Below are 15,530 nucleotides of genomic sequence, written 5' to 3' on the forward strand. Positions count from 1 at the left end.
ACAAATTTAGAATTACTTTTAAAAACTGAAAGGAAAATTTTAACAACGATTCATGGCCGAAGAAAACGAAAGATGGATACAGAACGAAGTCAAATAAATAAATTTACAAAATAAAAACGAAGATAAAATTTTAAAGATTTAAACCACAATCGAAAAAGAAGCTTAATTATATGGGAAATATGATTGGAATAGATTCAGATAGATTGAAAAAAAACTTTTTGATAAATTTTGGAATTATCAAACTCCTTCCCATACATAAAACAAGTAAAAAAAAGACCTAATTATGGCAAATACAGAATTTGTCAAGATAGAAAAAAATTATAGAAAAAATCCGCAGAATAGAGGTTCTTGGGAATGTAAAAAAGGAAAGAGAACCCATGTGCTGGAAGAACGAAAAACACTGCGTAGTGAAAGAATGGAAGAAAGAGTGGATAATCTGAAAAGAAGGATTTGAAATGATATTTGCGTAGTCTTCCTGTTCAAACAAAACATTTATTTCACTGTGGATATCAATTATAATTTAAAAATCATAAAAATTTCGTGAGAAATAGAAAGTGTAGAAAATTTGTAAATTTTTATTTACCCGAATGATTAATTGGTCATTATAAATATTTTATATATGTTTTATCAACAGTTTAATCAACAAACTTTCATTAAACGCATTGACGTATTTGGTTAAGGATTAGCTTATTTTTTTGTATGTGACATCCACGCTTAACAAAATAATGTAAATGATAGCGGTATTTTATTTTACTTGTTATATGTATTTTATCAGTTAATTTTATTTAATATTAATTTAATTTTTTGTAATATTTTATACAAAATCTATAAATTGGTTTTTTAAATAAATATCATTTTATTAATAATTTGTATCAATAAATTACAGCCCAAATATCTTTGCTTTCATAATGATCTCCTTAATTAAGCTTTTCAAACGTTTTATAAAATTTATAATTGATTTTTTATTTTTTATTTTGCGGCAAATAGATGAAGAAAGAAGCATTTGGAAAAATATAGTTAAAAGAAGAGACAGACTTATAGGCCACATACTAAGGCATCCTGGAATAGTCGCTTTAATATTGGAAGGACAGGTAGAAGGAAAAAATTGTGTAGGCAGGCCACGTTTGGAATATGTAAAACAAATTGTTAGGGATGTAGGATGTAGAGGGTATACTGAAATGAAACGACTAGCACTAGAAAGGGAATCTTGGGGAGCTGCATCAAACCAGTCAAACGACTGAAGACAAAAAAAAAAAAAAAAATTATTTAATTATTTGTAAATAAGAAATTATAATAATGTTATACGGAAGGAGAAAAGAGGTAAATGATATTATAGAATTTAAACGAATCTTGTAAAATAAATAAGAATGAAGTCAAACGTAAAATTCCAGTTAGTAAATGTTATTTAAATAGTAAAAAATAAAAAGAAATATTTCCAGCATGGTTAGTAGCAGCTAAATTCTCTTCACTACGCGTAAATGATCGTACTTACAGCACCAGGTGTTAACCGGTAAAACTACATTGAAAAGATTTTTTTTATAACCATCACTTTTGGAAATTCATTTTATAACCTATAATTTTAGAAAGTGGTTATTTTCCTTTCCCTGTGGTCGTAAAACCGTTTCTAAATTCAAGGGTACAACTTTTATACCTGAAGATCATCATTTAATAAACCGGACATAAATTTCATGTTCCTTTAATGTATAGTTGTATGAAAATATTATCAAATTGATAAAATTGTAAGAGTTTTAGTTAAAATTTTTATTTAGATATATTAAGTAAATTGCAATATACTGATAAATCAGGTTGAATCAAAAGTAAAATTGTTACAGTGAGTATTTTACATGAAATTTATATAAAGAAATTTAGATAAAGACATCTGCAATTTAACAAAAAAATAATCAATTTGTTACAAAAAAATAATCTATAAGCAGAAAATCATTTTAATGAAAACTGTAAAATTAAGTTTTAAAATTAACTTTAGAAAAAAGTAAATGAAATGAATTTTTCATTATTTTACAACAGTTGGATATACGGTATTAAAATATTTGAAATATTTTAATTTTCTACATTAAGCTGATGAAAAATTGAAATTTGTGTCCTTTATTTTTCTTAAATAAATTAATACAAAGTGGTAATTAGTACCTTACATCAATTTTTTTTCCAATTTAACATGAAATTTATTAATATCAAAAAGAAAAGGTACCGTTTTAAATTCTTTATCAACTACTATCGCTCAGTTCATTTCAGTTTCTTTTAAGTCCCTTAAGAAATAAATTGGATTTTCCTGGTACAAATCAATATAGAACTAGAGCCGACCAACACACAATATACTCTTTCAAAAGAAAACCGAGTCCGAAATTAATCCTCTTTGGTCTGTTGTCGTTGTAGAATAGCGAAAGCGGCGCGAACCATTCAAACCCACTCAGCCTCTAGCCTAGACGAAACTCTTTTCCAGAAAGTAATGGCACTTCCCCTTTCTTTAACAGCAAGATAGAGGGGAGATAACTGAATCTTTTTCAAAAGCCTGTTTTTATTATACACATATTACAGAATTATTTCTTTCCATTATCATTATTTTTACTACTATTAGACTACTTTTATATTATTGTAGTACATTATTATTATTACGTTACCCATTATATTATTGTATTTATTATCTTAAAACAATTATAAACACTTTTCCTGTTCTGTTATAAACAAGTGCTCAAAACTGAACTATACATGATGACTTAGTGAACAACAGTTTTATGAATTATTAAATTTAATTAGTTGTTACAATAAATTTGTTCATTAATACAGTATCATCTTTTAAGAGTTCATAAAAATAATTTTAACAAAATAAATGACTATAGGCATCATATTTTGGAGTGTAATTATAAAATTAAACTATTTTCATTCGTTAAATAAAGTTAAATTAAATTTTTTTAATTACAACCCAGATTTTATCTTATTATTTTTTTTTTTTTAACTGAAATATATATAAATACAGTACAGATTAACTAATATTGTGTAAACAAAAATAATTTAATTCCGTTACTTGTATCATGAAATTTTCTACAATATGGAAAAACATAAAAGAAAAATTTAATAAGATGATCGATTAATAGGAATAGTAATTTAATAATAGACATGAGATAATCGGAAATCTCTGAGGTGGTACAATATCTCAGGATAATGTACACATCACTCGAGATGATAATGTTTGTAAACAAACGTAACGGCTTGGAATAGGCCAAACAATTAATTATATGTTTAACACAATCAACCTTAGAATTCCTTCACATCGAGGTTGGAAAACACTTGGAAACATTTATGTTCAAAAATCTTTAGTACATATGTAAAGTACAATATGTACTTTACATAGCTATGTACATTTAACAACATTTTTATTTAAAACCATTAATATGTCAATATGATGTTGAGAATAATATATTAACATTAAATAAAAAGTTAAATTAATTGAGTACCTGCAAAGACAATACTTTACTCAGTATTATACTCCGTACACTCAGTAAATATAGTATAGTGATCAACAAACCTATATACATAAAAATTTAAATGTTAGTTAGTTCAAAATCTTAAATCTCCAAAAGTTCTTCACCGATTGCTTTGAAATTTTGACACAACGTTGCATTCGAATACGCGCATTTTTATATATCTAAGATGTCACACCTGTGACAAGTAAAAACATGCTTTTTTTGAAAAACAGCGCTATCTGTTGGACGTAAAAACAATATACGCTATTCTAAATATTTGACGATTCCATTTCAATGTTTAAATACACTAAAAAACTACTGGACTGATTTACGCCGGGGGTAAAGGGAGAAAGGGAAAAATTTTAAAAAGGTAAAAGGGAAGAAGGTAAAAAGGTAAATACGGGAAAATGGAAAAAATAGAAAAGGGGAAAGGGAAATAAGGGAAAGAGAAATGGGGAAGGAAATGGGGAAAACGGAGGAAATGGGAAAATAGGAGAAGGGAAAGTGAATATGGTAAAAATGAAAATGGGAAAGGAAAATAGGAAAAGGAGAATGGGGAAAGGGAAAAGGTAAAGGTGGAAAAGAAATAGGGGAAAGGGCTAAAAGAGAGAAAAGGTGAAAGGAAAAAAGGGAAAGGTTAAATTCTGAGAAGTTTCGTAATGTTCATTTTTTAAATGTTTTATCAAACTTTCAATTGTGTTCATTTAATCTATAAATATACTCAAATTTACTAATAGCGAACGAAGTATTGTCAGGTCAAAATAAAATTTTGTATATATATATTCTATACATTCATACAATTTTATATTGTATTTAAGATTATATTTACAATCGGTTTTGCAGATTAGAAACCATAAGTAAATTTCATGACCATAATAAAATTACAAAAGAGTTTCCCTTGAAAGAAGACCTTCATTAAATACATTTTTGAATTCAACAGTAAATCAAAGGTAGCATTAATGCCATTAATGAACTAGATATCATAATAATGTCTCGAACTACGAATAAAACTACAACATAAAAATAGAAACAAAGTAACAAACCCGTTAGAAACATAAACGAGCATAAACATAATTGTAAACATAAATACTTTGATGATGCACAACATGTACCAACTTTAATCGCCTTACATCTTCCACACCGTCTAAGAGGTTAATAACTAGATAGGTTACGCGATCGTTAAGTCTTATTTTCTGTTTAGTTGCAAATCGATCGACTTCCTCTCGAACAGATGGTAACCCTAAGTACACCAGAATTTTTTCGTTCGTACGAACCATGGCGCCTGTGCACTGAAATCACGCAAATTTAATCTAGAAATGCTGAATAGTCCCTTTATTGCTGGTACTCTCATATCCCAGAGTCGAATTCCAGATGAATGAACCGAGTTTTAAATCACATTTTAAAAGTAGCTTGTTAGATAAGATATTTTCGATTTCATGCCTAATAACCAGTATAGTTTCTTAAATTTAATATCTAAACTGTTTCCTTTTATCCTTAATATTAACCTTCCATGTTAGACGACGATCTAGATGAATACCTAAATACCGTACAGTGTCAGCTCGCGGAATATAACCTCCATCTAAATGGATTCCTGGGCTGTCACCTCTTCTTATCGCGAATGTCATGTGAATCGCTTGATTGACCTTACTTTCCATTTCTTCTTCAACTCGGCTAGAAGGTTTAGCCCAGATTGCAACTAGTCGAGGCTTGAGTTGAATTAACATCGATAGCTTCGATTCCTAACCACGTGTAGACAGAGTAACACTCTGACTGTACATGTATGTATTGTTCTTCATCAACCGTTGACTTAGATGAGGCATCCCACACTATAAGTTAATATACTCATAAAACAAACTGATTCGTGTTCATAAAATCTTAGAAGAGTAATATTATTAATTTATCCGGTCCTTGCTGAGCCAGAATGTGTTTTTAATTAAAACAAATAATACATGTTAATGGTGAGATTAGCGTTCTCGTAACATCAATTAATCGATAAAGTTCACCATTATATTAAAATTTTGCTAAAGGTATAAAATTCCTTTCTTTTAAAATCCAATCAAAATTAGGATTTGAAGTTATAATCATAATATATTTAAAATCTACAAAGTTTATCGAACGGTTACTGACTCACCTAACTACATCCATTAGAAATTTTACATATATCAATTCTAACTATTAAAATGTAACACATACAACTTACAACGAAGGGAGTATTTGTATATTCATCCAAGGTCACTTGAATCATACTCCCTTTGGACTTCAAATAATAATCACGTTGGAAGGACAAGATAAAAATTATTTTACGAGATAGAACTTTTGTAATGATACAACCGCATAATATTTGGACTGATAACTTAATTATCTGGAAATAAGGCGTTTTACTCATTAATAAAAAAAAATTGTGGGTTGTAAGAACACTGTAACATATTAAAGATTTCTTGACCCAAAGGCATTTCAATATTAGAAAAACAAATTTTCACGAAGACCAGAGTATCTAGAAGAATATAATAAGAAATATTCATATTAGCAAACATAATCAAAAATACATATTGTGTTAAAGTCTTCAGTAATTTGCCAATAAATCATATAACTAACGCAGAAATTAATATAAACTACTTTTATCAGCACTAATGTAATTTTATGAATTTTCTTAGATATATTTCCAGTTTATGTGGATTCATATTGGAAGTAAAAATAACATTTCAACTTTCAGCTGACTGTTTTTACCCTCTATAAGTCCTTCTAGATACAAATTTACTAACTTATATGACCCTTTAGTCACGTGTTTCTTTTTTAAAATATTTTGGCATAAACTTCTCTTTTTTAAAAATCGTACTCTCTTTTTTAAATTTCATATTGTTTTAACTTACCTAATTTTCTATATTTTTCTGTAACGCTACATCCAAAGTCAATAATTCTTTGTTATTCTGGATTCTCTTTTGCCCGTATTTCTCTGACGTAGGAAGTTTAAACCATAATTTTTAACTCTTTACAATAATTTTTAAATATATGTTCGATATCAAGAGATTTCTTTACTGTGAAAAATATTTTAGACGAATTAATTTTTATTCTTATTAATATTATATTAATAATTTATCTATAATTTAAAAATTGCAAAATCTCTTGAAAAACGCTGAAACTTTGTGTTGTTTTATTAATAAATTACAAGAACTGCATGTTAACGATAGATTTAATTCTGTTGTAAAATAACTGAAAATTAGTCAATTATCTTCTTTATTAACGGCTATAAAACTCTCGTTTTTGTAATGTATTAAAAGCAAATAGTTACAAAATATTAAATAAACCATACAAAAGCATACATTTACGACCAAAATAAATTATTTTTTTTTTAAAGTAAGCAGTGTAGTAATGTATAGAAATAAATGCAGAAAAATAATTAAAAAACAAAATAAAATAATAGTTATCTTATTTTCTACCAAATTATATCCGTAAAAAATATTAAAAAGACAATACGAAAACAAAATAAATTGTATTTCGTTTTTCAGTCTATCATAAAAAAAGTCAGATGCTTAAAAAAGGCGACTAAAAAAGGAAATTCTTTTGCATGTCTATCAAAATACAAATTTGTTTAAAAGGAAATCTTATAAATAGTTGAATAGACGTTCAAAAACCAATTTAAAGACTACAGAACAAGGCTGACTTTTCAAAGATCTAAGGAAGAAAAGAACGAGTAAAGGACAAGAAAGTCGGGGATCTGAGTAACTGGAAGACAAGATAGAGAAGAAGAGCCTTTTCACACTGACCGAAGCTATTATCAGATTTCCATCCCTTAGACCTCTCAAAAACACACACGAAGGAAAAGGAAAACCCGATTTCCCCTTACTGTACTGCTGTGTAAGCACCTTGGCTTAAACAAGCCGAACCACTCTTACCGCTGTATATAGCCCTATAATATAAACGACCGGAATTTATATACATATAACGAGAAAACTTTATGTGTAGGCGAGTGTAAGCCAGCGCCATACATATACACAAACACACACGTGCAATTTATTTATACTGTTAAAAAAAAATAACAAAGTATATGCAGACACTGCCAATCTGTAAGATGGACAGAACCGCTATTTCATGAAATTTTAATAGTGAATTTTCCAAAAAATGTTCGCATGTTTTTAACAGAATTTAACATTTTTTATTATACAATTTATGTATATTTAGTTATTAAGCAATTTTCTCAGATATAATGGAAACAATCTATTTTTTCAATTAAATAATTTTACATTATTTGCTCCTTTTTCACTTCTGTTTGGACAAATATTCTATTAAGAAAGTGTTAACTCTAGCTAAAAAAAAAATCCTAAGATAATATATACATATATATCAAAATATATCATATATTTGATATATATATATATATATATATCAAAAATAATTACAGCTAATGATCAAAAATATACTTGCTCTAAAAATTCCACGTGCGAATTCTCTGCTTAATCTCCAAACGAATTTATGGATTATCCAAAATATTACTTTTTAGTTATTGGTGTGCTGGCTAAAAACAAACATACTTCATATTTCGTATTATTTAATCTTAAAATTACATAATAACATTAAAAAAATTTTAATAAATTATAGTAATATAAAATATATAAATATGTAAGAATACTTTTTCTTTCTTTTTTACCCTTACCCCCAGAGCCGAACCCGCAATTAAGTATAAATACAGCTCCGGGGGATGCCATCGCCTCAAACTATCTCGGCAAAATTCAAGGTCCCACCCAGGTAGTCGGGACCTGGTCTTTCGATTAGTCGCCATGTCCCAAATGAGGGGACCCCAAAGAGAACCCCGCACTAGGACTCCGGTCTTTACTCCTCGCTTCTAGTAAGGAACCCCCAGATGGTCCCCCACCGGGACTACGGTCTTACATTCCCCTCGCCTTGCCTTTAATGATGTATGTATACTTGCTGACAGAAATATGAAAAAAAAAATATATAGTTTGAATAAAATTTACTTTTCTTTTAATCAAATTTCATTGAAAACTTTAATGTTTTCACGTATTTAACAAAATTACCCAAAATAAAACTTCGTTTATAATGAATTATCTTTTAGTCGATAACGTAAATAAATGAAAAGAAATATCCAGAAGAGTTAGTTCATAATTTTAGACTTTACGACAACAAAGTAAATGTTATCTAATTCAGAAGAACGTAAAAATAACAAATTTAGAATAGATTTAAGACTACACTAAACCTAATTTTCCATTTAAATTTTAAATGTACACATTAAAAGTTAATTACACATTGTAATTCAATCCAGAAGAACGTACAATAACAAATTTAGAATAAATTTAAAACTTTACAAAACCTAACTTTCTGTTTAAATTTACACATTAAACATTAATTACACATTGTAATTCAATTGAAGCGATATTCTTTTCCCAGAAATTTTCGTTAAAAAATGCTTCAGCAAACATTATTAAAAGAGTAAAACCTATTTTTTTCTTTGTAAAATGAATCTCAAACACATTCTGAGAAATTATTATGCTGAAATGTAGAAATTTTTAATTAAAAGATATCGTTTTGAAATTTTAGGTACTTTAAAAAGAAGAAAAAACGTTTTTTCTTGTAGTATAAAAGTTTCCTCTAATTTTCCAAAGATTGCAAGAAAAAAATTTAAAGAATATAAATACATCTATTAATACGTTGAATATTTTTTAAATATTTATTTACTTTTAACCTGCAAATAAATCCATTGAACGAGGTATATTTTATATATTCCTTTTATATCATTAAAACTGTTTTTTTTTTTTTTATTTATCTCAAGTGATATATTACAAAATTCACAATCCCACAATACATCAATAAATACGATTAGGAAATAACGTATTACAAAAACAAATGATAATAAGTAATAAAAAAACTAACATTAAAAAAAGGATGGTTAATATATTCACTATCATTTAAAGGATATCTAAATGAAGTCACGGAGAGAATATTTATATTTTCCATTTATGAACCGTGTTTAAGAGAAGAAATAAATTACTACGCTGTTTTCAGAGAAACCCATTTTTAAGAGCTTAAATTTTTAAAAGATGTATTTATTACGAATATTTACATTTAATTTTGTTCCAAATTTCACTGCAGCTTATATAAAATTAATATAATTGAGAAAATCAAACCTACCATTTCTTTTGTAAATTCAACGATGTGCATTAATTTTCTATATCTTCTTCTCTTCTGTAACTTTTTTCTATATTTTCTATATCGTTCTATATCTATTTCTATTATTTTCTATATCATAAATATAAAATAAAAAAAATTTGGAATTTATAAAAGAATAGACCCGGTATATTGACAAAAAAAAATCATTTTTAATAAGAGGATTGTATTCTTTCATTCCTTTGTATGTTTTTCTTAATGATAAAAAGGAAATTTTGTTCCGATATATTAGAATGCTTGACGAATAATTCTACAAAAGGGAATGACTTGATTGAACGCTCAATTGAATTCGGCAAACTCTACACAGACGGAGATTCATTCTATAGCAGGTATGCTTAATACACAAATTACGAGGTCGCATGTTCGTGTTCGTTACAGGTCTTACTGCCTTTAGGCACTGAACCAACTTCATCTCGTTCTCTACTCTGGTAACTTGTGTGAACCGTCTTAATGGGGTGTGAGAGAATGAGAGAATATAACTTGATTTCTACTACTACTTGTACGAATAAATGTTACCGACTCATTGCCTCGAGAACGTACACTTCCCACTATTACTAGACTTCTGCCGTTAATAAATAATTTTCGATTTTACTAAAAGGAGACAATTATAGCTTATTAAAGTTTCTTCCTTTCAAACTATTGTGTTAAATACGAACAATTCATAGCTTTGTTTTTAGAATAAAATATAATCTAGCGAACGCGTCTTACTACTAAAATCATATTAATTATTGAATAGACAAATTAAAAGAATAAATAAATTATCAGTATATAGAGCATTACTAAACGATTATATTACATACCTAAAATAAAATTAAGTGGTTTTTAATGAATAACCTAGAATCTTTGTTCAATTAAAACCCAATGTCAAAGTAATAGTTTTACGTAATAAAAACTAGGTTAGGAAAAGTTATTGTGTCAACTTCGTGTAACCTAGACAAAGAAATGATTACTGCGGCAAAATGTTCATCCCCTACTACATCTTCCAACACACCGCATTTTAAGTATTATTATTTATACATACATATATTTCATAAATATTTATCTGTACTTTACCCATGATTTTTTTTTATATAACTAAAAATGTAACATTTACTTCATACTTCCTATGGAAAACTATACATCAGTTCTCCAATCCTGTAAAACTTTTATTATAATCATAAGTAAATAGAATTTTAGTCAGAAATTTTTTGGAAACATTATTAACCAATCTCAATTTAAAATAAATTAACGTAATTAATGTAACATCTATTTAGTTAATAATTCTTTTATAAATATTTAACTGACCTTGACTATTCATAATATTTGTACGAGTTAATGGCCTTTAAACTTCTCAAACTTCATCAAACGATTTCGTAAAATAAATATTTATTTGTAAAAGCTTGTATAGCAGTAGTATATGTCATGATTGGTTTAAATTTATCGTTTAAGGGAACGATAAATTGATTCAGCTCAGACGCGCGATTATATCTTCTTTTTTTTTTTAATTTACTTTAAATATAATTATCTTGTGTGATATTTTTTTTATAATAATTATAAGATTAGCTATATCAATCCGGTTATGTTTGTTTCTACGAAGCTAATTTTAACGAAGATTACATATCAAATCGTATGATATTAAGTTTTACGGCAAAAATTAACTGCAGTAAAAGAAAACGTAAGATTAAAATATAATTCCATGTTAAAATGAAATTTTTACTGATCAAAATAACCAGGTACGGAAGAAAGACCGAGACCCGAATAGTAGGGGGGATTTGGGAACGGCATAGCCGAACTTGGTTTCCCTCCCTGGTGACTTGAGGCAGGCAAGAGACAAGACCGAGTCCCAGTTACTGTGGTGGGGCCCGGGAACGGCATATCCGGGTGCAGTTACTCCGCCTCAGTGATTTGAGACAGGCGAATGAGATGAATAAATGGTCCGCCCCCTGGATTGAGTACTGCTTGAATACCAATACGGCCCAGGGGAGCAGGAGAAAAAAAAAAGGTACGGAAGAAGCATTTTCACTAAAGGTGTATCCAATAAATCTTATAATTAGAAAGTGTTCAAGGTATACATTAATTAAAACTTGGTCATTAATCATACTACTTACAAAATAGTTATGAATCATATTAATTAAAAACTGTTGAAAAAACAACAAAACTAGTAAATTCTATTGATTACAGTCAATTTTCGTCATACATAAAATTGTTTCGTAGTTTAATTTAAAAAAAATCAAAAATGAAGGTTAAGTTAGTGCAATTTTAAATAAAAGTGCTATATCGCGTACGCTAATGTATAAAATACAACTACAGTTGCTTAGTTTCTATTAATTTAATTATAATTCCAAATATTTTATAGTTTCTAAGATCAATCTTCCAGTTTAAAATAATAGAAAACTATTATTCTAACGCACCATTTTATGTTTAAATGATTGATAGTTAATTTTTCTTTTTCTTTTTTTGAATCGGAAAAAACTGACTGATAATTCATAAATGTAGGTCAAGAACTCTTTTCCAGTGCTGTCTTGGCTTTGCAAAGCGCCTGATATTGGCATTATTAGGAAATAAACGACATCGGGCTGATAATTTTTTTTTTATATGACTAGGCTTCTTTAATATTATGTACAAATATAAAACATTGTGATATATTATTTAAAAGTTAAGAATAATATTTTATGATTTTTTATTATTAATTTCCCGAAAAGTTATTACTAAAATTGAAACAATTTAAAGTTATTTATTGAAAATAAAATTACTGTAGAATATTTAGAAGTTATACTAAAAATAATGATTACGCATGTCAGGAGTCCACTTTATCTTAATTTTAGAACAAAGCGAACGTTAGAAAACTTTTGTTTGAAGTGAACGGTACGAATCAATTTTCTCATCAATTTTATTGTTGCACGGTGTTCTTGTTACAAGTGGAAGACTACAACCGCCACCCTTCTATCTTTAGTTTTGATAAATTCAAGTTTTCAGAAGTTGACGATGTAGTAGGAAATAACCTCCACCCACCGATCTTCATTGTTATTTTAGCTGACTCAATACCGTCAACAATTTGATAGTTGTTTTGTCCCAGTTGTTTACCTCTAGAGATTTCTCAACTTATATCTCTTAATAAATAATGGGATTAAAAGGACAATATTTAAACATTTATCATTTGACTAGTATGTTAGGATTTGCAATTCAGATATAAAATTTTCAATTTATTATAAACATCCATATCTATTTATTTACGCTAATAATATCATTTTGTGACGATATATTAATACTAAAAATATCTTATTAGTGAAAGAAAAACCCATAGAGATATTAAAAAATGCTCTTTATTCCATTTCTGATTAATAATGTGAAACAAACAAAACACAATTTGTATATTAAAGAGAAAAGAGAAAAATGGATTTTACGTAAGTGGCTTAAAAGAGAGAAGAAGCAATGTACAGTATTTCAATATCTGTAACTACTGTACAAAGCATAAAACCAATGGCAGATGACATGATGTGTAACCAAGATCCAGAACCAAAATTAAATAAAATACACCAGATCTTAAATTACCCCTTGATAAATTATTTATATATGTTTAATAATTAAAATTAAATCATGTTATTATATTATACTTTATAACTATTACTTCAAAACTAAGCAAATAAATAAAGACTTTTAATTGTTTAAAACATGAAATAACTATATCCTCAGTTATTACATTTATACGATATTTATATTTGTATTAATTAGTTAGTTTTCTAATTTCTTCATATGACACCCCTAAATAATTATCTCATTAGATAAGTTAATTTAAATTCAATATATATATTCACACATACGACACACGAGGGTCATTCAATATAATTAAATACAAATTTCTCTGAGGTAAAAGAGTTAATTTAAACAATGAGACATTTTTCCACTTTTCAACATAATCTTCATCAATATTAATGTATTTGTCTTATCTCTAAATCAGCCTATACAGTATATATTTGCTGCAAAAAAAATCTTTGGCTTGATGAGTAGCCAATTTACCTCATTTACTTTGATGCTGTCATTGCCGTTAAACATCTTACCACGTAGCGCCTCCTGAGCAAGTGGAAATTCACTGAGGTCAAGTCAGAACTGTAGGGTGGAAAGGTGAAGTACAGTAGTACTTAACAATATAATTTATCGATGGTTTCTCGAGTTACTTGAGCTGTGTAAGGCCGGGTGTTATCTTGAAGCAGAATGATGTCTTTGCATTTAAGACTTTTTTTCAACAAATCTAGCTTCACATTTTTGATAAGCATGTCAAAGTAGTACGAGTGATTTATCGTTTGCTATCTTCAAGAAAATTGACAGAAACCAGGCCTTTTGCACTCCTAAAGATTATGATTTTTCATAATGAAGATCAAGTTCAGAATCTTTTCTTGACGGGTAAACGCGGGTCCTTCCACTCCCATGTTCTCTCTTTTTGATTCCGGTTCATGATGGTTAATCCCCGTCTCATCCCAGATTAGAATACTGCGCAAAAAACATCAACTTCTAGCTGATACCGTTGTTTCAGTTCTGTGCACATGCAAGAACTTGTCTCCTTGTGGTGATCTTCCGACTCTCTTGGAACCAATCTTGCACTTGTTTTACGATACTTGACCTAGTTTATGATAATGTTGTGAGCTGTACAAAATATAGTTGTAATTTTTCAGTTATAATCTTAACTGTTATACGTCCGTCTTCTTGAATACGAAAGTATATGGAAATTTCAAGCACTAGAGTTGAAACTTCAAACGGACCTCCAGAACACTACTTTGTTAGTCGCTGGTCATTTTAAATTTGTCTATCCGCTTGTAAAGATTTGTGCGGTTCATGCAACTGTGTTCATATTGTTTGGTGATACGAGAGAAAATGTTAACCGGGTGTTCACATTTGAAAAGCAAAACATTAAGTGTACGCTGTTCAACTAATTCGTAAACTTCAAGAGGACTCGTCATCGGTAAATGGGATTTAGAGGTTATAAAAAAAAAGTTTTTCTCAAACTGCTGATGAAAAATCATTACAGAGAAACCAACTTAGTATTTTAAAAGTATAATTCATTCTCCTCTTACCAACTCTTTTGCCTCCATAGCTATTTGTTTCTTAAATTATTGAATGGCTCTGTCGTTTAATATTATATAACATACGTAAACAATATTATAGTGTAAAATATTATATAAATAATGTAAACATATATTATTTATATAATATATATAAAAATATTTATATTATAGAATAAACGAATAACTATGACACGTTTGGTTGAGAAACAGTATTCGAAATAGTTATGTTAGCTTCATCATGCTGACACTTATGCATGTGCTAATTTTGTATCCTTACATATTCCCCCAGCCCAAGTACTAGATACTTTTTTGTAACGTCATTCATATGGCGCAAATTATTACTAAGAAGGATTTTATATATATATATATATATATATATATATATATATATATATAAAATCCTTTTACCTTTTTCCTTAACTAATAAATAGTTAATAATAAATAGTGTAATAAATAATTAACTATACTTTATATATATATATATATATATATAAAGTATAGTTAATTATTTATTACACGTATAAAACATATTTCAAAAGTTTATACCAGTAATAAAATTAAAACATCTGAAAAAAATAAATAAACATTTTTCATCTGCGATGTTGACATAAATACAGATTACATACATCCTTGAAGTGAAGAAAACTAAATAATTTAGCTGGTAGAAAACAAATTAAAGAAGGGTCATATCAATAAGATTGAATATTGGAAGGGTGGACACTAAGGCTCAACGCCCTCAGCAGTTGACCGCGCGTCTACATAGAAAAACTCTTTTAGTATATTGTAATTTTCTTAGCACTATACTAAATTGATATACCATAATTATAAATTA

This window comes from Lycorma delicatula, chromosome 5, assembly GCF_047948215.1.
Source record: "Lycorma delicatula isolate Av1 chromosome 5, ASM4794821v1, whole genome shotgun sequence".
NCBI classification, from domain to species: domain Eukaryota; kingdom Metazoa; phylum Arthropoda; class Insecta; order Hemiptera; family Fulgoridae; genus Lycorma; species Lycorma delicatula.